General features: G+C 36.4%; 1 protein-coding gene across 8 annotated transcripts in view; it reads left to right on the top strand.

Moving 5' to 3' along the window:
- Positions 1 to 25,565, top strand: part of LOC129725904 (putative polypeptide N-acetylgalactosaminyltransferase 9) — a 205,657-nt gene that overhangs the window by 24,222 nt on the left and 155,870 nt on the right. The window contains exon 1 of one of the 8 annotated variants that reach the window (XM_055682330.1): positions 9,478 to 9,608. The exons of the other annotated variants lie outside the window; for them this stretch is intronic. The gene's annotated coding sequence lies outside the window, so the exon portion shown is untranslated. Of the gene's footprint in view, positions 1 to 9,477; positions 9,609 to 25,565 lie in introns of those variants that run through there. 8 annotated transcript variants of the gene reach the window in all.

The raw sequence follows: 25,565 nt of genomic DNA, 5'->3' as shown, positions 1-25,565 counted from the left end.
CAAAATTTTTTGTCTGTATTATTTTCGAAAAATATCTGTACCAAAATCTATACCATTGGACCTGAGAGTAAAAAAAGGATACAAAGCTGGAGTGTCAACAATAACCAGAAATAGCAGTTATCGACTGTCAGTTTGAACCAGGTGAAAACAGCATCTTTTAGTAATATGTATTTTTATAACTAAATGAGCATTGCGTTGCTTGAAAATATATCCAACGCAATCATTTTTAGTATTCATTGTGGTTCAATGAAATATTTATGGATCCGAAAACAATGAAATTTGCCATGTAATACTGAAATTCATAACTTTTTAGTAGCGATGATTATGTCAGCGTACTTTGGCTATCAAACTTGCGCTTTCTGGATGTACGGCTTTTACCCGAATTATTTTAAATTCAATCAATCTCTCGTAGGCAAATTTAGTGGAAGAATGGTTGTATTTTTCATGACCGTTTTCTTATTCGAAAAATACTCATTGTGATAAAATCTATGCACGCATTCAAATTAAAAATATTTTCTAAAATATAACATTATTGTCTTTTGGTCCTTGCTACCAGTTTTAGAAATTTGCAAAATATGTTTACGAAAGTCATTTCCATTGTTGAATCGTATGATCAATTTACAAGTCGTCTTTTTTCTGATAGGGTAGGGAATGCGATATTTTTACTCGGGTATAAGGAAAAAACATATTATAGGAGAATCCTTCATCGTTCGGTAACAATTATGAACTATACTCTGTATTACACTCGAATGGTGTCACTAGAAGCTTTGTTCAAGTCATGCGCGAGGTTTCGGAAAAACAACTGAATCAATATTTGTTCATTGTTTTAAGGCCACTGTTGCTGACTCTGTTAAATTAGTTCGCTCGTCAATTAAACTTTTGTTATGCAAGATCGCATTCATTGTATTGTTGCAGAGTTTGTAACAAAGATTTTGAGATTTTGTCTAATCTTTTCTAACCAATAAAAAAAAGCAAAGTGCTATATTCCGTTTCGGAACTTCTGTTTGTTACACACAGACTTCGCAGCCAACTGTTTAGTGTACAGGACAATTGCGGGGCTAGCGCTACGATCCTACTGACACTAACAGTCTCTCCCGAGCCGAGACTCGAACCTACGACGACTGGCTTGTTAGGTCAGCATCGTACCTCGAGACCATCTGGGAGGTCGTCTAACCATTTAAAAAAATCTATTTTTATCTGTACTTTTTCACAGAAATCGTACAGATTGGGCGGAACAGAATCTGTATCAAAATAACTAAGAAAATCAACTCCAGATAAATTTGCAAAGTAGGCAATAGTGTGTGGAGTGGCCGCTGCTATGCTCGCTGTGGGTCGAGCCAGTTTCCAGTAAACCACTCTGGGTTATACAATGAATGAATGAATGAATTTCTGCATGTTATCTTATAGACGTGACTACTGAGAGTTTTACTTCCGGTGGGCACTATATAAATAACAATGAGAAGAAAAAACGAAATATCCTTAATGAAAATTTGTATGCAAGTTACGATGTTTGTAACTTGCATTCAAATGAATGTTCAAAAATAATACTTTATCATTGTTTTCAATTTTTTGGCTTGCCTTTTGACGGCTTTCTCACTGTCACTGTACTTGATTGTTGTTATTTTGAGCATATAGGCGCTGTCAAAAAACCAATAATATTAAAAAAACGGCTTGACCTATTTTTTCTTCCCCTTCCAATTTACAACAATTTCGAAGGGGGTTGACATAAATGAAAATAAAATTTGTATCGGACCAATTGGCGTCACATAATCAAAATTTTTCGTCTTTTGTGGGTAAAGAGAAAAGCTGGAATTCGACATTTTAGCTATTGAAAACTTTATGTCAAACACTGTCGACTGCTTTTTACATGTCTAGAAGAGTAGCTCCAGTGCAATAACTTACAGATTTATTAGTTACTTTAAGTAACCGATTAGTAGCCGAATGCCAATGGCGAAAACGAAACCACTGATTTGTAAAAATTGTAATCTTATTGATATGAGTGTTATCCAGTGGTGGGCACCGCTAAACGAAAATTTAGCGACCCTGATCGCTAAGCCGCTAACCGGAAAATTTAGCTCGATAATCGCTAAACGCTAAACGCTAAACCCACATTAGCGGAACTTTCGCTAATCGCTAACTTTTTAATATGTAAATAGTCATATCGCTATATTTATTGGTCGTGTTTTGTAAGATTTGGACCACTTTGATCTTTTTTGGTTAAACAAACGAAAACAATTACTTTTTAAAGCTAAGTATTTACAATAAGAGGTTCACGAAACGGTATTCATATTTGATTTTGTAAAAACAAGAATAACAAAAGTTATTTAGCTTGCATTGAAAATAGATACTCTTAGGAATGTTTTCATAAAAATTCAATTATTATCTGAATCGAAAAAGTAGAACCAAAGTAGTCATGTTGGTGTGCCGAAAATTTAATCTAGACCTTGTGCTTGTTCTTTAAAATGCTCTTGTGGCTTGTACGATAACTGGAACTCCATTCTAGGGTAAAAAAAACTGACAAAAGTAACTTTCGCAGTAAAGTATGTTCATCTTTCGAATCAATTTACGTACGCCATCAGCAATCCACAGTTTTTCTAAATACTTCTATTGTCGCTTCTCTACAAAATTTAGCGAATTAGCGATTAGCGTTTCGAAGGCAAAAATTTTAGCGACGCTAACAGTTTCGCTAACCAGCTCAAAAATTAGCGAAATCGCTGAATCGCTAACTGAATTTTAGCGTCGCTAATTAGCGAATTAGCGAAATGGTGCCCACCACTGGTGTTATCATTCTATAAAAAATTATTAAATCAACAAGTTTCCTTATAGATGACAGCAAACTAGTTGGTCGATAACTTGATACTTCAGCTGAATTCTTTGTAGCTTTTGAAATTGGAATGACTTTGCCGTACCTCGAGACCATCTGAAACACTTTTGACTCAAAACAATTGTTTTTACAACCATAATATCTTCAGTAAAGTTGTTTCATTAATTATTCTCAAATTTTTGGAATTCGCAATTTTGTGATAAATCCACCTGAAAGTGAAAAACGAATTTTACTTTTATCATTTTTGCATAAATAAATACACCTTTCCGACAAGAAACAACTTTACCACAGACACCATATTCGTTTTTTTTTTACTCTCGCTTATTTACCGTCGGTCTAGTTCCGCCACTGTTGTGGCCAATCACCGACGCCCAGGGAGACGACTCCACACCCAGGACCCTAACTCACGACCCGTTTATTAACGGACCGGCGCCAACGGCTTTACTTCCTCATGCGATGGAAGGCGTGATCCCAGAGATTTTTCGCCTCAGAAAATCTCCCGGTGTCGGCTAGAATTGAGTCTAGACCAGTTGGGTTGGTTGTGAGTGGATCACGCCACCTCACAACCATCGACACCTATGTCGGCGGTGGGATTCGAACCCAGGCGTCGAGCGTGGTTGGCGAAGACGTTACCAACCACACTAGGCCCCCGCTCTTACACCATATTCGTTGTTTCTCAGAAAAGTCGAGGGATGAAGACTCTTCAGCTGGTTTTGAACGTAGGTCTACGGTTATAATCATTTCAATATAACTTTTTATAGTAGTTTTCTACATTTTTTCAAATTTACATAATGTTGTTTGTTATAACAAAACAAACAGCTTCGCCTAGGAAAGGTTATTGTTATCTCTTATATACCTTAAATTTTCAAAGATTTTTATTGAAGTCATCACTCATTATGTTCGAACTGTAATTATGAACACTCCCATACTGCTGAGCAAGCTTTTGAGCTATTTGTTCATTCGTGAGAAAAATGCGATCATCATCGTTGTGGACTAGAATGGGATTTGAAGAACTGATCTTTTGTGGCGAGCCCCGATTGAATGTAAGCCTAACCAGGGTGTATTAAAACTATTGTGATGAATGCTTTCCGCTTACTGATTAAAGACATCGTCCCAATAAGGTATTATTGAACGAAAAAGTTCACTACCTTATTGGAAGAAGTCATACAGATATCTAATGGTTATACTGAGTATTTATCAAAGAATTGATACCTCTTTTGAAAAAGTGCTTCACGGTCACATAGTAGATGTTCCGAGGTTCTTCTATCTGGGTTACAAAATCGATATTGTTTACACTGGGGTCGCTTTTTACGCGGGTTGTTTTTATGCGTCTTTTTTAACGGGATATCTTTATAATAACGCGGATTATTTTTACTCGATTCCGAAGATTATTTGTACGCGGTATCAAATAAGTTTAGTATAAGTATATCTAATCTAATCCTTTAAATGCGGTACAACCAACCGCGTAAAATGCGACCCCAGTGTACTTGGCAATGTCCCGTTAGAAGGCCACTGAAGGTACATGAGTCTTTTTTGAGATACTGAGAAATCGCTGGTTTACTATTTTTTGGGCTGCTATAAATCTTTTCGATTGTCGAGCTGATTTATTGTTTTTCCTAATGTTGTCAATCATTGGTTTCACCCACTTCTTAAGTTCTATTTTGAGGGCACATTCTGAGAATTTAGAGCATGTTGGAGTGTAACTCTGATCACATGCTCAAATTTTTCACGAATTATAACGAGTATATCGTTCGCAAAACCAATTACTTCATAGCCCTGTGGTTCTAGTTGTACCAACAGTTTATCAACCACTAATTACCACAGCAGAGACGAGATAACGCTTCCCTGTGGACATTCCTTTGCGGTCCTTATTGTGACTGTTGAGCTTTCGTGATTACAAGTTATTTCTCTTTTAAACATTTCAAAGCTCCAAACAATGATAGGTATGTTAAAGTTACGTTTTAACATAACACCTTTCATTGAATCATGGAATGTATTATCAAAAGAGCCTTCGATATCTAGAAAGGCTGCTAGCATAATTTCGTCGACTTCGAATGATAAGCAGCATTGATCTCTGTTCAAAGGTTTTGGCTTCAGATATTCCGATTTTATATAGTCATCGATGAGTTTTACATCAGTTTTCACATGATTCACGGTCTAAACGATTGTGGACTTGTTTTGTATCTTTCATTAGATTTCGGAATAAATACAACGCGAACTTGTCGCCAGCTTTTTGGAATATGTTTTAGCCATAAGCTTGCTTTAACGCGTAAAGACTCGGGACGGATTTTTTTTTTAAATTGACCGTTCTCAGCATGGCCACGGCCAATTGGGCAAAAACTTGGATAATTATTCAAGGGGAACTTGGTGATTTATATGGTTTAAACGAATTTGCGTGAGTAAAAATACGACTTGCTAGAGAGTAAATCATTGTTTGATTTTCTTTTGTGAACCTTTGAATATATGATTTCCTTAAATTCGTTATCAATAATTAGTATATTATATTTCATTCGATGAGTTCCGGGTTCCTCGAATGTCCTAAAATGTTCTGTCAATGTCAGAACTATTTTGTAGACTAATATCATAATTCAAACTTTTTTGGTCCCAATTGGTCTTCTATTAAACACAGAACGAGTGCAATTTGAAACAGTTTCACGGGATATGGAAAGTCATAGAAAGATGATCAGGATCAAAATCAGCATGAGTTACTGAATCACTACATGACTGACTTCGATTTGTTAGTACTTAATCTATCATAGGTGCATTCCCAACGGAATTGAATGTAATCCAATCGAGAAATCATTGAACAATATTTTTCCATTGGAATTGCTTTAAGTATTATTCCATGATCGATGTTTCGCATTTAAATCACCAATGAATAAAAATTTAGATTCACTTCTCGTGAGATTTTGTAAATCTCCCTTGGAATGATTTCGTCGCTCACCAATTGCATTACATTAACTGCAGCATGGATTGTTGTAGGTAGTCCATCTTTTCAGGTGTGGTACTACCCAAATCACAATTGGCTGATTTCTCTGCACCAAATACGGAAGGCCTGTCGTTATTTGAACTTGAAATATTACCTGAAAGGACATAAGCATGTGAAATGCCTGCTTATGTTTGATTAACTTGATTTTGTATTGAAAATATTTTGATTACTCACATGATAACAGGTTGTTTTGGGTACCTACGTTGTCTGAATGAAATAATTTTTTATCTAAAAGGACATTCAAAGATATTTGATTTGTATCTACCACCACAATTTACATACTATTTGAAATTGCTAATTAGGGTGTCCCAAAATAACCTTTTGTCGAATAGTCTGGGGGCTCAACCGGAAAATGATTAGTTATGGTGTAGCAAAAAAACTTTTGTATGACGACAACTCTGGATAATGTTTAGTTGTTGTGCTATTTTACGATATTATTTCCATGGAAAAACTCGAATAGCTCAACAACGATTCAAGATAGGATTTTTGTGTCTTCTAGAAAGTTTCTCCTCATAAAATTTCGCATCTTTATATGGTATAGTATGGTTGCTAGAGTAAAGTTTGGTCTGCTTTTTAAAGGTTTAATTTCAGAAATCACCAAAATAAAAAAATTTCAGAAGAGTTAAAAAATTTGTAACATTGAAATTTGAGCCACAACAAGCCGTAAAAAATTTTTTTCTGTTAGTTTGGATTCCGGAGGATGCGCAAAGAATATATTTGGGTTCGGTTCTACAGGATTTTTAAGTGATAAAATTAATTTAAAATAAAAAAACATGAAAAATTGATTTTTTTCATAAAACTCAAATTAGCACAACGACTAAACATTATCCAGAGTTGTCGCCATACAAAAGTTTTTTTTTGCTACACCATAACCAATCATTTTCCGGTTGAGCCCCCAGAATATCTGACAAAACGTTATTTTGGGGCACCCTACTGCTAATGCTCTCTTCCACGGGACAGATGTCCTTCATCTGAGAAGCGTTACCACATGGCAGTTATGAGTTCCATGACCATAGTCTTGGCTATTCCAGCGTTGCTAAGTCTTTTAACATTCCAATTTCATCAATTTTCGAATTTGCCTTACGTGTCATCAAAATTACTCGGCTAGAAGAAAACCAAGTAATTCTGTTAAACCATATTTAAATTCATTCCAGCTTGATCATTTGATAGACCTTTCTAAACAGCTCTAAACGGTTGCTCGTTTTTTGGAATTTTCCATTAAAATACTGTAAAAGATATTGAAGGCTTTTAAAAGATTCGGTCGAAATATCAATTTCGACTTGCACGTTTTATGTTGATTTATGGTTTTAAACTAGCTATTCATCGGCTATTTCGATACAAAATGTTTAGAGAGTATTTTTATGGCATTAACCTCTTTTGTCTGACCTATGTCTAAACAGAGTCAGTTTGCTGCGAGCGTTAGCGAAGCGAAGGAAGCAAGGTGCACTTTGTAGAACGATGACGCTGACCTCGATGGCATTAGGGAACCTGTATATTAGAGAAATGACAAGACACTCACCGTTAAGGCAACTGTCAACATCAAAACGGATAACGGCAATACAAAATTATACAGCTCGCCCGTTTTGATGTTGACAGTTGTCTCAACGGTGAGTGTCTTGTCATTTCTCTAATGTATAGGTTCGCTACTCTGGTGTATAGGCTGACTAGATGGCATCCAGTAGCACATCTACTCTCACTAACCTAAACCTAACACGTTCGCTTCTGGGTGCCATTTCGCCAAAGACGACAGGAAATGTCGACCCAAGCGTGCACAGGAAACGTTCCCCAGGACACGAAAATGCTTTTCACATTTCCGAGAGCCCCGTGTGTGTGGGTGGATTTTTCCCGTCTCTAGTGCCCGGGAAAATGTCATCATTTTCTGAGGAGATTTTACGTGCCTGTTGTTTCATGACTGGCCTACTACGAGTTGTACCTACGTACGTGCAGTCCAGAGCAGTGCATACTCGATGTGTTCTATGTGTGAGTGTATGTTTGCTTATCAGAGTACTTTTCGTCACGAAAATTGCTCTGCAATGCATACTATTCCGAGCTGTAGATTGTGTTTTGGTCTCACACTTAATGACAAATGAAGTGCTTTGAAACTGGCGATAACAAGTCGCATTCTTCTTTGTAGGTTTTTTTAACCCTTCAGTCCGTGACTGTTTATCAGTGTAATTATTCGGTTCAGTGAGTTTGCTTACTTTATTAGTTTTTCTTGTGAGCTTTGATTGTTCATCTAATTGATGGCCGATAAAACCTATTGTTCACCAATTAGCGAATTATCAAATTATCAATTTTATGTTACGTGTTTTACATATTTTTTTTTGCGCACTTTAAAACGTTGCAACAAGTTAAAACCATGCCAATCCAATTACCCATCTAAGTGCAGGTCTGTAATAGGAAAAAAAAAACGGCTGGTATAAATTTTCGGTGCCACCGCCTGCACATCAAAAATTGATTGCAACTCGAGGAGAACATTTCCTACAACTGTTACCCTGTATTTATTTGTCCGAAAGTGGGTGAAGTATAACATCGGAGACGCCTTAGTCGACCGATTTGGCGGCCTTAATGTGCGTTTATAGCGGCATAAACCACTGGAGAAACTGGGTAAAGCAGCAGCGAACGCCCGCGTACAATTTTAATCGAATGTGAATAAATGAAACAGTTTTCGGTACTCCGAAAAAGTACCGAAAATCGTACAGAAAAGCAGCTGGTGCAGAAAAAAAAACTGTGTACTTCCCACCGAACGTACCGTTCTACATTATTTAGTGGCAAATTTATCAGCGTTCGCGGCTTGTAAAAGCTTCAATCAACGAAATTTAGCGCAGCCGGTCGCGGTGGTAGAGCCGTAAAAAATGCGCATGACCTGCGGTTAGTGATTCTCCACGCTTTTCCGGAAAGGGGGTAAATCGTTACGCGGGCGAATAATTTACCCACCTGTACTGCAGCTGGCGGTGGGTTGTTTCTCGGTAGAATTTTTTTTTCTCTCAACCTAGTAGAACAACGTTTCTGTTCAACTGATGCGTAGGTGTCAGAACCGAAACCAAAGAAAATATATCGATCTAGTGGATGGACGCACCTTGGGAACGTGACCGGCCTCGTAAAACAAAGTCGAAACTTTGGCACTGCTGTGTGGAAGTGTGATATGGCTCCGCCCTGCAGGCCAAGGACTGGTGCCATAGTTTGAACCCCGTACTGAGCAGATCTAAAATTCCAACCAGGTGTCATCATCATTTATCATATATAATTCCAACGATGGCGGCAGCGCGCGGCTGTGTTCTGTTTGGTGTGAATGAGCACAAGTTATTTTTTTTGCTGTTTTTTGGCAGCCTTATCAATCTCTATCGTTCGATATTGTTGGCCTCAAATTCCTTTGCTGTTTGTTGAAAAAAAAAAAAAAAACATACATTGCACAGAAACAAGCATCCGTCACATTGTCGGAGAGAGATAAATTGGGAACCTATATGTTTTGGGCGATTGCTCACTTTGTGACAGGTCGATAATTACATTTATTTCTTTTGTGTGTGCTCGGTGTCATTGAAGTATGCTTGTTTTGATAAAACGCATTTTTTGATTAGAACATTGTTTGTCACGGTCGTAGAATATGGATTGTAGTTGCAAACTCTTTACTGATGGATGTTTTTATGTTTTCTTTTATTTACAGGTTTGTGACTAAAACACATGGACTGAAAATCTACCCAGGAGTTCTCGAGCATTTCACGAATTGTGTAGAATGATGTCAGTAAGTTTTGACAAAGTTGTAACTCTGGCTTCGTATGTAATGTACTTGTCAATGTGAGTTATAATATACTAATGTTCAAACGAATTTACACGCAAAAAATTTCGTTTGAAAGCGATTTCTTAAAATTCTTATGAACTTTATCGGAATTGGTTCACAGAATTCGAAAATAGGTCTCAATTAATATAATGAAAATTTTACTCTATTATTAGTCCAGCTAGGAACTGCTGAGACACCAAGTTAAAAAATCACAAGAAGGTTGTATGCAAAGCCACGACCGCAAGGTTGAAGTAGAATACTTTTACAAGAAAGATAACCTGGCTACTTGCGTGTCAGTCATTTTTCCTAGTAAATAAACGTTGACCGTTCATTGGCAGTATTGTAATTTCTTTTTGTCTGATATTTTGAATGAAGTTCATTGGATATTTTTAAATTTTGTGCAAATGAGAAGTTGAAGTGCTGCCGAATTGTAATATGCAATTTTAATACGACATCATTAAACGGGAACGGAACAAAGGCTACGGTTATGCAGAACGCGAATGCCGGCGCGATGCGATTCGCCTTACCGTGGTGAAATGTACAGCTCTTTTTAAGGCGAAGTAGAGCTATACATTTCAACAGATTTCGTCTTGCCGAATCGCATCGCGCCGTTATTTGCGTTCTGCATGACCGTAGCCAAACACTAAGCGACGCAAACACGTAAAAATAGTCAGAGTATGCATGTAGATGAAGATAATTGACTTTGGATTATAGCGCAAAACGAGAAAATATTAACTCTTCAAATAATCATTTGTGTTCTTCAAATTTCAGTTGTTCAATTTAATATCCGATGAAATGTTTGTTTATTATCTGATGAAGCTCTTATAAGGCCAAATGATGCATTCCCAATTTACTAGGTCCATAACTCTGCCGACCGTGCTTGGGAAAGCGCGGTATAACGACCAATCAGAGGTCGAATTTTGTGTTTTGACAAGGCTTGACTATTTTCAATAGTACAATAGTTCGAATGATAAAATTGCAATTTCATGCATTTGGTAGAAATCTTAGAAGGTTTTCTAATCGATTGCTGCAAAAACGAAGGAAATCCATCGAAAACTAACCGATTTATTAGCATTTGAAATTTTTCTCACTTTTTTCAGTTTTAGATTTTCATTTTACATCCCTATGTAGCCGAACTTCCTGAGAGAAGTATTCTAATTCAAAATTAAATCTTCATTAATTCATTTGTTGTCCTTATAAGGACAATTGTTCAATTTATCATAGGATGTAGTGTTTATCTTACATCTCCGTGTTACCTTGATAGTGAAGACTAAGGCGCACGGTCAACACAATGAGAAAGGTGTTTTCACATTGAAAACTAGACACGGCTTTACTGGAGGAAGTGTTGGCAAATGCATCTACCGCTAATACCACCGCTATCATACGAAAGCGCGTCGTTTCATGTGGGGAATATCAACAACGAAAAATGACACGCGTCTAAGCATAACCCGAACTGTTTCGCCGTGCTGCCCCCATTTACCTTTACATCGGCCTCAGGGAAGTACCGGCTGCATCTGCATCTACCGCTGAGGCTGTCACTATACTGCTGTTGGTACCAAAAGCTATTAACTCTTCAAATAAGTGTGTTATTTGTTCTCAAAAGAACAATTGTTCAATTCAAATTCGGATTTACGCAATCGCATCTCTGTAATATTACCGACAATAATATTCTTCTGAACAAACTGATACAACTTTCCCATTAGGCCTCTGCCATAATAGACGCGAAATGCGACGCGAATCGATTCGCTCAGCTGTAGGTTAATGTACAGCCATCAGTAGAGCTGTGGCAGATCATGCTGGAACACGGTTTCCCTACGAAACTGATTAAGCTGAGTCGTATGACGCTGGAGGGATCGAAATCGTGCGTGCGGATAGCTGGCGAGACATCAGCCGCATTCGTAACGTTGGATGGACTGAATTACCACCTTACTGTTTAACATCGCTCTTGAGGGTGCAGTACGAAGAGCAAACGTGGAAAAAAACAGTACGATCATCACGAAAGCAGCGAGATTGGGGCTTGTCATTAACTCTGCCAAAACGAAGTACATGGTAGCTGGCAGAGAGCGTGGGAGTCCCCGTGGTGTTGGTGCTGAGGTGGAGATAGATGGGGAACGATTTGAAGTGGTTGACGAATTCGTATATCTTGGTACGCTTGTGACATGTGACAACGATATGAGCCGTGAAGTGAAACGACGAGTTGCAGCTGCGAAAAGGGCTTTCTACGGACTGCGTAACCAGCTAAGGTCCCGTAGATTGCAAACTCGCACAAAACTAGCGCTGTATAGGACGCTGATACTCCCGGTGGCCCTTTACGGACATGAAGCATGGACGCTGAAGGAAGCCGATCGACGAGTGCTCGGAGGTTTTGAGCGTAAAGCTCTGGGATCGATACTTGGCGGTAAACTGGAAGATGGAGTGTGGCGCAGACGCATGAATCACGAGTTGTACCAGGTATACAAACATGCTGATATAGTGAAGGTAATACAGCAGGGCAGGCTTCAGTGGGCTGAACATGTAGCCAGGATGCCTGACAAGAAGCCGCCAAAACTATTTTCAGTAGAGAACCAGGAAGAGGCCGTCGGCTCCGCGGTAGGCATCGTACGCGGTGGATGTGCGCGGTGGAAGAAGATGCACGATCTGCTGGTGTACGAGGAGACTGGAGAACGGCTGCCCAAGACAGAAGAAGCTGGACATCTCTAGTTCGTTCGGCCCTAGACCGGTGAAACGATCCGTTAGCCAACAAAGTAAAGTAAAGTAAGTAAGTCAGTACCACTTTCGAGAATTTCGTCTATCTGGTGGCTGTTATTGTTATGCTGCCGAGATAACCATAAAGCAACAATTATCCCACGTCATACGCAAATGGCAATTCGCAGTGACGAGAAATTAAACAGCTTGCTAAGTGTCTCTATTGTGACACTTCAATGGCGCTTGTTAGCCCCCAAAAATCATTCGATTAAAGTAGTCCATATAATTTGCCAAAAACATTGCAGATGGTAGTAAAAACTACGCGACAAACATAGTGTTGTATTATCGCTTCACTTCTTAGGTTTTATTCTTCGATTGCCGCCAGTACAGCTTTCGGAAACGGCAATGAAATGTTTCGTCTTCTTTTTCGTCGTATACAAAACTCTTGGCTTTCGCCTTGTTTTCTGCTCCGTTTGGACGAAATATGCGCTCAACAAGGCTCTTTACATTTAAATAGAACAATAGTTAGCACAAAATCACCCATCGTATTTTGGTGTACGCGAAGTTAATGTTCCAATCGATTGATGAAAATTGAGAAATTACCAAATTATACTCTTCTGTCAGAATGTTGCCGTGAGACATAATTCTACGTCAATCTACTATATAAAAATGGAATTGATCTTATTGATGTTATTCCCCTCTTCTCTGAGGTGTACAATCACCACCATCATTTTAAATCGTTCTAAATCAAAAAAATAAGCGGTGACAGGTGGTTTTTTTTCATGAAAATGTTTGTTGATGTTCAGGAAAGACATTTGAGGAAAAATAAAAAGCATCTGATTACTAAAATTATGACTTTTTATGCTTAATTCGCCTCTAAATCAAAATTCAAAGCAATGACATATGATTTTTTTTTATTAAAATGTTTGATAACGTTCTGGAAAGACATTTGAGAAAAAATAAAAATTATCTGATTACTAAAACTCGAGATGACTTCACAAAACTACGTAAAACATGCAAATTTATGGCTTATTATGCAGAATTTGCCTCTAAATCAAAATTTAAAGCGATGACATGCGAAAAATGCAAAATTATGACCATTTTTACTGAATTTGCCTCTAAATCTAAGTTCAAAGCGATGACATGTGACTCTTTTTCCATTAAAATGTTTGCTAACGTTCAGAAAAGACATTTGAGGAAAAATAAAAGGTATCTTAATGCTAAAAGTTGAAATATTATTCACAAAACTACGTATGTTTGAAGATGATTTTCTGTATATGGGTCATTCCATACGAAGTGACCACGAAACAGCACAAACTTGGACACGACCATCACAGATTTTGCTCAAAGTTGGGAGAATTATTCATCTACTGTCACTTTGGAAAAATGTCAAATTTGGTGTCAATTGGAATACTCCCGTTCTGTAGGACCACCCCCCTTTTTATTGCAAAGTCACGCTTTTTTGTTCAAAATCTCTTTTTTCTTTTTCTTACAATTCATAGACTTAACATGTCCGAAAAATACTGATAGATGATTTTCGAAGAAAATAAACCAAGGAATCCAGAAAAAATATAACTATTGACCGGAAGTGTTGCCAGATAAATTATTTTTGTATTTGAAAACTAAATTTACATTTTTCGGCAAATGCAGCCATTTTTATTTTGAATTGGATAATTCCATTGTGTTCCTTGGAAAATTTTACGTAAAAAACAACTATCATCCCGAGGTAATATGAGCCAATCTCGAGATAAAACATTTTAACGGAAAAAGTTGTAAATTTCGGAACTAATTTTTTTACAATTTCTAAATGTAATACACACGAAAAATAGCAATAGATGAATTTTGAAGAAAATAAGCCAAGGAATCCAGAAAAGGAATTGTTTTTGACCAGAAGTGTTGCCAAATAGATTATTTTTGTATTTGAAAACTAAATTTGAATTTTTCGGCAAATGCAGCTATTTTTATTTTCAATTTGATGGTTTCATGGTATTTTTCGGAAAATTTTACGTAGGAAACATTTATCACCCCGTGGTAATATGAGCCAATCTCGAGATATAGCATTTTTACGAAAATAGTTTCAAATTTTGGAATTAATTTTTCATAAAAATGCTATATCTCGGATTGGTTCATATTACCTCGGGGTGATAATTGTTACTTACGTAAAATTTTCCGAGAAATACGATTAAAACATCGAATTTGAAATAAGATTGGCTGCATTTGCCAAAAAATGCAAATTTAGTTATGAAATACAAAAATAATCTATCTGGCAATACTTCCGGTCAAAAACAATTTTTTTTCTGGATTCCTTGGTTTAGTTTCTTCAAAGTTCACCTAAATCTTACGTCTTTAAATTATAAAATAAATTAATTACGAAATTTACAACTATTTTCGTAAAAATGTCATATCTCAAGAATGGATGATAGTTGTTTCTTACGTGAAATTTTCCAAGGAACACAATAAAATTATCAAATTTAAAATAAAAATAGCTGCATTTGCCGAAAAATGAAAATTTAGTTTTCAAATACAAAAATAATTTATCTGGCAACACTTCTGGTCAGAAGTTATATTTTTCTGGATTCCTTGGTTTATTTTCTTCAAAAATCGTCTGTGAATTGTAAGAAAAGGATAAAAAAGAGATTTTTAACAAAAAATGCGTGACTATGCAATAAAGAGGGGGGTCCTACAGAGCGGTGGGTATTCCAATCGACTCCAAAATTAGGATTTTTTCAAAGAAACAGTGGATGAATAATTCTCCCAACTTTGAGCAAAATCTGTGATGGTCGTGTCCAAGTGGCATGTACACTTCGTATGGAATGCCACATATGGCACAACAATATTGCACGCTAGCCTTTCAATAACGTTCTCTTGATCAACCAGATTAGTTGAGGAAATTTGTTATCGATATTGTTTGTAGCACATTTTGCATGGTGTGTTGATTTTCGACCTGATCGGGGATCGAAGCCGATATCACAACTGTGTGGGAGCCAATCAACATCGCTAACCACAGAGCCACGGAGACCACATACAGCACACAGAATACAGAAAAACACCTGAAAATATTTTTTTTTAAATTTACATGTATTATACGTATACATGCGAAATTTTGACTTTTCATGCGCAGTTCGCTTCAGAATCAATTCAGAATTCAATGATATGAGTTTTTTTTTTTCAATAAAATGTTCGTTGTTCTTTCAACATCTACAATTTTTTTTTGCAGAATAATCCATGTTTTAAGCATAAAAGTATTTCATGTCTGATGTTTTCATAGTTTTGTGAATAGTTACACGTTACGAGATTCGATTTACTTTTTTACTTTTTTTTCGTTAATCCAAACTAGAACTCTTGGGACATTTAGCTGGAGGAAAGGTTACGATTCATTGGTTTGAATATCGATTAAGAGGCAGCTTAGGCATTAAATTAAATTAAAAATCTTTTATTTTTTTATTTTTAACGAAGTTTTGTGGATTAAAAAATGGCGACTTCCGGTTTCAGGAAATTAACATAAAGTGATATGTGCTCAACAATTTTAATACTTACGGAAGCGGAACTCCATTTTGAAATCCAAAATGGCGACTTCCAGTTTCTGTATATCAGCCCAAAATCACAAAATACAATCTAATAAGGGTATTTCCGTTCTGTGCGTTCTCAGAATATTAAAGTACTTAAAGTAAAGATGTACGTATAAAATGTGAATTATATTTTGAGCTAATGATGCAATGAAATATAAAAAAATGATTCTTATCTTTGTAACCTTTGATCCCGGGCATCGCCGGGAACGTTCAACTAGTACTGAATAATCTAACAGATAAGTGATAAACTGAAACAGAATTTTCTGGAAACGTTTTAGAATCGCGGTTTGTTTGCATATAAATGATTCCCAAAATAATATTGCACACTTCTAGCAGCCCTAGAAAAACAGGAGTGTTGCCAGAGACCCTTGGAAGTTGAACGTCTAACTAAATTCTTAGTGCAGTTAAAAAAAAATTTACAGTGTCATTTGACTAGCGAGTTTCTCGAAACGAAATTTCGATAGAAATTTAGAAATAAATAATCTAAAACCTTCAGGTGGGGAATCTGAGGTCAAATCGAGCCAAATTCATGTTTTCTTTTCGATCCTCGTGATCAACCTTCACTGTACAGTTAGTTCGCCAGTAAAATGTGGCATCGTTAGTCAAAGTCGCGACTTTGATTCATTGCTACGAAAACAATATGTAGTTATAAATGACTAATGTTGGGTTGCGATGCGATGCAAAGCTCTAACCTCGAACCGGTTTTTTGTTGATGGAATCAATCACATTGCATCATCATGCGAAGCGAACGCCTGATAAAATGGCTGCCACATTTGCCTATTTCTGTACGGTGTAATTGGTTGCTTTGCATTTTTTATTTGATCTGACGACAAGCAATGTTGTTACATGATATCAAAGTTAGTAATTAGGTATCAATTTCTGACAGAGAAAAATACCACATAAGAAGAATTTAGAGACATAAGAAAATAAAACAGGGGTATTTGAAAATAAAATTGACATTTTTCTAACTTTACTGACTTAACTTTTCTGCCATTTTCGACATTTTTGAGATATCAAACATGTTTCCAGCCTACCCGACCTATTGTTTCTACCACCAGCAAACAAGCAGAGAAAAGGAGATGCTAAAGCTCGCACCCACTGCCCTGAAGCTGAACGCAGAAAACCAACAGAGCAGGCGATGTTTAAATACAGCAGATAAAAAGCGGAAAAGAAAATTTTAAACTCTCCGCTTTACCGAAAGTAGCTTTGGTTTAGCAGAAAATATTGTAATAGGATTATGGGAGAGGATTACGCAGTCAGTCTGCTAAGCGGCTGATTTGTTTGGAAAAGGTTATGCGAAATCCCAGGCAATCGTATTTCGGAAAGTTCTGGTGGGCAATCTCCGGTCCTTCCCTTTTTGTGACCCCGTTGGAGCTTATCTTATCAGTGCCGGAAAGTATATTTTTACAGCAGTACATCTGCCTTTTTTATCAGCCCCTGTACAACACGACAAGGAAATTACATTAATTTTTACTGAGTTGCAATAAAACTGATTTTAAACCGCGTCGTACAATCGAATCTGACCGGTGAAGTGGCGTCGAAATTCATCGGCTTTTCAGGTACCTTCCCTTTCGTCGCCACCATCTTCAATCGCGCGTGTAGGTATGCGGTCTGTTGTGGCTCAACCCCTCTGGTGAGCAAGCAAAGCAAGTACCTTGGGTACTCATCATCACGCTACACGGACGGTACAGGGCTTTGATTGTTAAAAAAATTGCACAATCAATCGTATCGTATACCCACCCCGAAAGAAGAAGAGGATACGCAAACGGCCAATAACCAAACATTGCGGGTGTACTTGACCGCAGGAGAAGCCACAAAAAGTAGTAAAAACAAACTCAACAGCAAAAGTGTAGGAGATTGGAGCGCACTGAAGGGCGCTTGCCAAACCAATCGATCGGAGCAGGCTAACGGCAGTACGAAATCTCTCAATTTTTATTCGGGAAAATTTGTTGTAAAGAAGGCGCTTGTGGTGAGTGCCTTGTGCAAACACTTGGCGGGTGTTACTTTCTAATCTACGTGACGTGGTGGAAACCCACAGCGAAATCCTACTCTGATACTTGGGTGGAAAACGAGGAGCTTTGGAGTCCCATGTGGTGGGAGCGGCGCGGGGCACTATAAAATCGGTTGATTTGCTTGCTACACAGCAACAATATAAAAGGAAGAGGCTCTTGCTATTAATTTATAATAAGATATTTAATGGCGTTGCTGCTGCTGCTTGCGCCACTACACCACCAGTAAACTGCACTTCGATTACGTTTTAACTGCACTCAAGTGACTGCTTCGGGTGGCCATTTCTCTTGCCACTAGCGAGCAATAGACGAGCAGCTGTGGGGTGGTGAAAACACGTGTCGCTACGAGGCTGTGACATCATCACCCACGCTTGCTTCGATAGCGAGAGACAGCCGGGGCTCGGACGCGGCAGGTGGTGACGTTTCTATGCAAACAAGAGACATTTGCATGAATTTGTTCCCTGCTCATGCAGAAGCCACACTTCCGACCTGCAGCAGCAGCAGAAGCGCAACGAAAGTATCGTTTTACTTAGTTAGTTCCACCTCTATGATGATCATAATAAATGCCACAGCAGGTGCCGTCATTGCGGCTAACCGGCACAGAATGCAGAACAAATTGACAACTGAACCTTGAAACACGTCTGCCATTCGGAAGGCGAATAATGCCTTTGTTTGCAAGTTTGTATGTCAAAAAGGGGGATGCAACAAACCACAATGCGGCAATGCTGTTAATTGTTTTCCTGGCCAGATTGCTGCACACAGATTATTTGATGAGAATTAATTGATTGGTGGAAATCTATTAACACTTCAATGATAGATACTTTATCGAACTTAAGACTCTCTGTGGTTTAAATTTTCTAACTTTCTTACCTAAATAAGGCCGTTACAAATTTTATTTTCATTTTATGTCAGCCCCCCTTTCAAAAATCTTGAATAATGGAAGGGGAAGAAAAAAAAAGCTCAAACCGTTTTGTTCATTTCGTTGGTTTTCTGACAGCCTAAATGCTTAATTTAGCAACAAACAAGTCAGGTGACAGCGAGAGTGTCGTCAAAAGGCAAGCGAAATAAATAATAATGATAATAAAGTGTTATTTTTCACCATTTATTTGAGTGCAAGTTACGAACGTCATAACTTGCACACAAACTTTGATCAAAGATATTTCTTTTTTTCGTCTCGGTGTTATTTATTTTTTGCCACCCCCTCTGCTAACTTTGATAACCTTGGACATAAAAAGAATTCGAAATTTGTATCAGCCTAATCTAAGCATAAAAAATAATGATTCTTCTAAACTAAATGTAATGTTCCCCAAAGAAGTCATATGAGACTTTTTTTTTAATGTGATACATACTTGGAAATTAATCTTTTCACAACATTCAACTTCAATTTAACTGAGGAAAACTGAGTCAAAAATAGTCAAATAAGGCATGAACTTTCCTAAAAATAATATGCTTCAAATGATCGCTATATGAACAATTTGGAAATTATTCAAAACAATGATTCAGCAGGAAAAAATCTTAGAAACGTCGAATAAGAATAATAATTCGCTAGTTGATTATGTTGGATTTATTGCCTAATTTCATTATTGCGGGTATTATATAAATACCAGAGAAGCTTAACCCTCTAGTGCCCAATACCGCCATTTGGCTAGCTTCAGTCGAAGCTCCGAAAAGCTTCAATAAATACTTAAAAAATGTTTATAATGGTTCATAGTGATTTCATCGAAGTCTGTTTAGAAATTAGTTTGGGCACTAGAGGGTTAATCATTTTATTTCAGCCCTTTTATATAAGTAGTACCAGCTTTTATGCATTTGAAAATTCCAAATGGAACTCGTGAAACGTATTCAGAAACAAATATTCACGGGACTAAACAATTCACAATTGAATCAAGTTAATTTGCAAATTTCGAAAATTCGGCTGTAACTGTAGTTTCAAGCGAAAATGAGAATGAAACAAAAATATATAAAATATAAAATATTTATAAAATATATAAAATATATAATGTATAAAATATATAATATATTAAATATATATAAAATATACGTAAAAGTTCGAGACTTAATTAACCAATGCACAATGGTCCAGAAACGAAATTCAGGGGGAAATTGGGGTCTAGAGCTCTAAAGCAATATTCTAAACAAATTTTTTTTCTACATAGTTGTTACATATGATGAAGCGCTTATTGAAAAATTATCAAAAATTAGGGTGACTAGAATTTTCGAAGCAATTAAGTATCTAACTTTTTTACCTTTGTAGATAGAAGAAAAGCTTGTTCTACAATGTTATAGCTCCATTATTCTAAGTAACTTTGTTAAAAAAGTTTTTCTCTTTCTTCAAAAACCGATTTATCTTGAAAAACACATTTTGCGCTCTAACTCTTTTATTTCAATTTTCATCTTAAAACTGTCTCCAAACGAATTTTAGAGCTTTTTAAGAGAAACAGTTGGAATGCTGACATCGCGAATATCGTAATCATACTCAAAGTTATTAATGGTTTTTATAAAAAATATGCGTTTTTCATTTGTTTTTCATTATGTTTGGGGCAGACATAACAAATATCTTTTGGTCTCATTTTGAAGGGCATACTTGACTCTATAAATGGAGAAATTTAAAAAAATGTTATTCATTTTAATTTAAGTAAATTCAATTTAAAACATGACAAAAATTTCAATAATTTTGTATGCTATGCATACAGAATAGGGTGTCCCAAAAAATCGATGTTGAAAAAGTCAAGGTGCTCAGCCCAAAATTGAAAGATAATGTTATTTATAGCATTTTTTAGAACATTTTGACTTTCTAAAAAATTGTTTTCAGGTTGCGTGATTTATGAAAAAATGACTTTTTCAAGCTACATTACCACTCCTTTCCACTTTTTTTAGTTCTGTTCGATTCCTAAATTTTTTCATATATTTTTTTGTTTTTGTGGAGTTGTTTTTGAATATTTTGCATGGTTTGGTTTATCATTGCATTCAGTTTTTCGACTCACAGAGCCCATTAAACATCACAGAAAAGTTTTTTTTTTAATTTTTAGATAAAATTCTTCAAAACACAAATAAAAAAATTTTTTGATCAAGAACTAAAATTGCGACGAAAATTTACATGAAAAAAGATACTTGATATCTTATCGGAGGGCTGAGATATTGGCATTTTTATATGTGATGGAGAACTATGCATTTAAACAAAAAGGTTAAATAACTGTTTTATTTTGGGAGATAAAAAATAACAATGTTGAGAAAACAAATGCATTTTTGGATGGCTGATAACTTATTAGAAGGTTGCAAATACGAAAAAATTTGCGAAAAAAGTTAGAACGAAAATTGTGATTTTTAGTATCTTCTAATAGAAAACTCAATGTTGCTCGTAATATGTAAGAGTTTAGGAAATTATACGCACAAACGGCAAAAAAACTGTGCAATGGAGATATTGAGCTTCAGTTGCATTTTTGACAAAATGCATAGTTTTCCATCACATGTAAAAACGCCAATATCTCAGCCCCCCGATAAGATATCAAGGGTCTTTTTTCATGTAAATTCTCGTCCTGAATCCCGCTTTGTAGCAAAAATTTCAGTTCTTTATCAAAAAATATTTTTATATGTGTTTTGAAGGGTTTTATCTGAAAATTATGAGAAAAATTCACTTTTTTGTGTTGTTCAATGGGCTCTGTGAGTCAAATAATTGAATACGATGCTGAACCAAACCATGCCAAATATTCAAAAACAACTCCACAAAAATAAAAAATATATATGAAAAAATTTAGGAATCGAACAGAATTAAAAAAGTGGAAGGAGTGGTAATGTAGCTTAAAAACTCTTTTTTTTTAAATCACGTTTGAGCAACCTGAAAACATTTTTTTAAGAAAGTTGAAATGTTCTACAAAAATGTTTTAAATAACATTATCTTTCAATTAAGGGTTGAGCACCTTGACTTTTTCAACATCAATTATTTTTGGGACAGCCTAATACAGAAGCACACAAATTTATTTTCTTGGTATTTTTTCTTATGACTAGAAGTAAATAACTTCAATTTGATCCAAAAAAAATCGAAAATCGATCAACTGGTTCAAAAGTTATAAATTTTTTGAAATAAAATACATCGAACACTACCGTTTTTTATGGTCACCCAATTCCGAAATTGGTCACGCAAAGTGCTTCTAGCGTGTTGTTAGGGGGTCTATTTCTGAAATGTCCATTGGCTCCTAAAAAATGATCTCTGCAAAACTTCAGCTCAATCGGACAAGATTTAAGGGTGTCTCAACGCGCTACAAGGTTTGATTTTTTAATTCACCTCGAAAATTTACCTCGAAAATGTACCAAGAAAGGAGTACATGAATTGGGAAAATCGAAACATTTTTTTCGATGCCAAATGACTTAAAAATGCATAGAACGTCGAGATCTGGTGTTATTTCGAAAAAAAATATATGGCTGAAAATCGACCTTCTGGGACTTAGCCGTTTTCTAGGCAACCGAAGGCTTAATATGGAATATTTTAGAACTGACTTGATCTTTGTTAGGGTGGTTCATTTATTTTTGACTAGGGTGGTTCCAAAAATAATAACAATTAAATTTATTGTTATTGAATAGGAAAAAGCAATCATAGTAGGAAACCTATGTCATTAACATTGCGTTACTAGCGCCATGACTAGCAATATTTTTTGAATGGAAAATTGAAAAGAGTTTTGTACAAAAGATAACAGCGAGTGTAGCAAAGGGTTAAGGGGTTAGTCTTTACCTTTAAATATCATAAAATCATGGTTTTCGTATTTGGCACTACCCTTACAGGAACTATTTGGTCCATCTTTGTGGTATATTAAGTATAATATGTCAAATAGGCAAATAACTATGAATATTTTTCCTGCTTAACCACTTCAAATTAAATTTTAACTGTAGCCGAGTAGAAAAAAATTAACCACCCTAATGAAATTCAAGTTTAGGATACCTAATGAACATTAATAGAATTTACATCTGGTTTAGAACGAGTGGTCAATCATTTTAGAAGCCAGCTCTAAAATATTCCATATTAAGTCTTCGGTTACCCAGAAAACGGCTAAGTCCCAGGAGATAGATCTCGACGTTTTATGCATTTTTAAGTCATTTGACATCAAAAAAAATTCTATTTTCTCAACTACATATACTGCCCCTCTTGGTAATTTTTCGGGGGTTGAAAAATCACACTTTTTGAGGCACCCCTAAATCATGTGCGATTGAGCTGAAATTTTGCACAGATGATTTTTTTGGGCTAATGAACAAAATGTACGGTTTTCGAAATTCGACAAGACCCTTTTAGCTGCCACCCTACTCCTAAATTCCACCACTAAGTGAGTTGCGATCTGAAGAAAAATTGTTAAGAAGGTTAAGGGTTTTTTATAGGTGCAAATTTTGATTTGAAATTCGGCCGGTACTACTGTGCATGAAGTTTTGCGTGTTTTCTACTCCAGAGGACATTTTGGAATTCAAGACAGTGACTTCCGGTTTACAGAAAACGGCCAATAATAGCCAAATACCACCCAACAAGGGTATTTTCAGAACCAGAAAGATACCCAGAACTCAACTCATTCCAGATGCTATTTTTAAATTCAAGGTAGTGTTTCCGGGTGTCCGAGAAACAACCTAAAATGAACAAAGACTACTGAATATGGGTATTTCCAGAACAGAATGATATTCAGAAGCTGACCCGCATAATCAATAACCTTAGAACGTGCCTAACAACTAGTTAGGGGATAGTGACGACCATATGGGTTATCGTAAAATAATATGAATTATCTTCCGTTTTTGGTTTTTGTGGCTTTATGATCTGGAAATCGCTTGGCGACTAACTTTCTATATGTATCCGTTTTTGAGATATATCAATATTGAGTTTGATACATTTTAGTTTTTCCACGAAAAAGCGCTTTTTGTGTCAAAGAATGGAGATAACTTCAAAATTCGATTGAAGAGTTTTTTTTGTTTCATGCTTTCATGTTTCATATGAGTTATGGCCAAGGATGGAAAAACTCGTATCGTATAACAATCATTCGGGTATCATTTCTGAATGTGCTATTTATAAGTTTCAATCCTAGCGAACCATCGCTATTAAAAGTTACACATTCTCACGCATGCAAGAGACAACTTAGAGCAAAGAAACATATGGTAGCTTTCTTTGATGATTTTGTTTCAGTATTGCATGCTTTAGGCGGAGCGAGCAACATATAGCGAGTGTTTCACGAAAGAATCGTAAACGATTGCACTCAAGCGATCGCAATGATTCTTTCAAATATTGGTTGCTTGTAGGTGGAATTCGGCTACTCCACGTGGTGCTTACACCGTGATATACCACGATGATGCTTGGTGATTTCAAGTATCACATGCTAATGCGGCATGCTACAATTTCTGTTAGCATTGATGATACCTGCTTGCTCCGGTAAGCAAACAATTGAACGCAATCTAACGTTCATTTGGATTCTTAATTTTGTATCACTGGCGATAATATCTCAAAGATTCTCGCGATAATGTTGAATGCAAGTGAACTTGGATACAATCAATACTATCGTGTTTGAATCATTCAGTCTCCTTCTACGGTATTCGGAACTCTTAGAAGCGAAAAACAATCAGCAGCGTTTCTATGGAAAACTTGTACGCGAGTGGAAATGATTAAACGATAACTCAAGAATCAAATAACACATTTGCATGAAATATTGCTAGTGAGTGAACTTTTCCATGCTTGGTTATGACATCATACATTGTACAGCAATACCGGCGATGTTAAAATATTTCTTAGTTGACATTAACATCACTCGTGGCACTGGCAGGAGACTGTAACTTTCTAGGATTTAGAAATCGCAGAATAGGTTATGGTTAAAATACGAGGAATCGCGTGCAAATAAACGCTACATGAGGGTGGAATTCCGTATGAAATGTCCATCATCCAAAAAACAATGACCTTCTGAACAAGTTTGCTGAAAACCACAACTTTCTATCTGGTCAAAATCGCGAGTTAAAGTTAAAATACGTTAAAGTCAAAATACGGCGATTGTCATGCTCATCAGCCGCACGTAGCGGTGAAAATTCGCACCGACTGTTCACCGTGCCTTTGAACTGCTGAGAAAGTTTACTGAATTGGAGGAATTGTTCGATGAGAACCCATGCTTAACGCAGGAACAGCTTACTTCAGTATCAGAAATTACCCGCCAGGCTTTGGAAATGATTCAAAAATAGGGAACTCGGATTCTTCACAATTTAAAGCTAAGAGACGTTGAACGTCGTTTTTTTTTGCCCGTTAACAATTGCTCCAGTAGCAAACAGGAAGTTTTTCATCATCGCATCGTGGCGGGTGATGAAAAATGGTTTCTATACAGCAGCTCAAAGAAAAGGAAATCATGCGAACTGTCCTGTTATGCTCCTATATCGTCGGTTTGTTCGAATATACACGTTGCGAAGGGTATGCTGTGTGTTTGGTGGAATCAGCTGTTGAAACAGAACGATATCGGCTTCAATAGATGCGATTAAGCCAAGCATTTCGCAAAAAACGACCGCAATATGAGCAGAGGTACGAAAAAGTGCGTACCAATCATTAAAAAAAATAAACAATTAAAACGAAGAAATTGCACACACAACCAACATACAGGAAATTTGGAAATATATGCAACAAAAATCCTAAAATGAAACTAAATATGAAACAAGAAACATAAAATCAATGAAATAAAACAAAAAACAAAAACGTAGAAACGAGCGAAAATCA

Source organism: Wyeomyia smithii, chromosome 2 (assembly GCF_029784165.1).
Source record: "Wyeomyia smithii strain HCP4-BCI-WySm-NY-G18 chromosome 2, ASM2978416v1, whole genome shotgun sequence".
NCBI classification, from domain to species: Eukaryota; Metazoa; Arthropoda; class Insecta; order Diptera; family Culicidae; genus Wyeomyia; species Wyeomyia smithii.
This window is presented reverse-complemented; position numbering and strand designations above follow the sequence as displayed.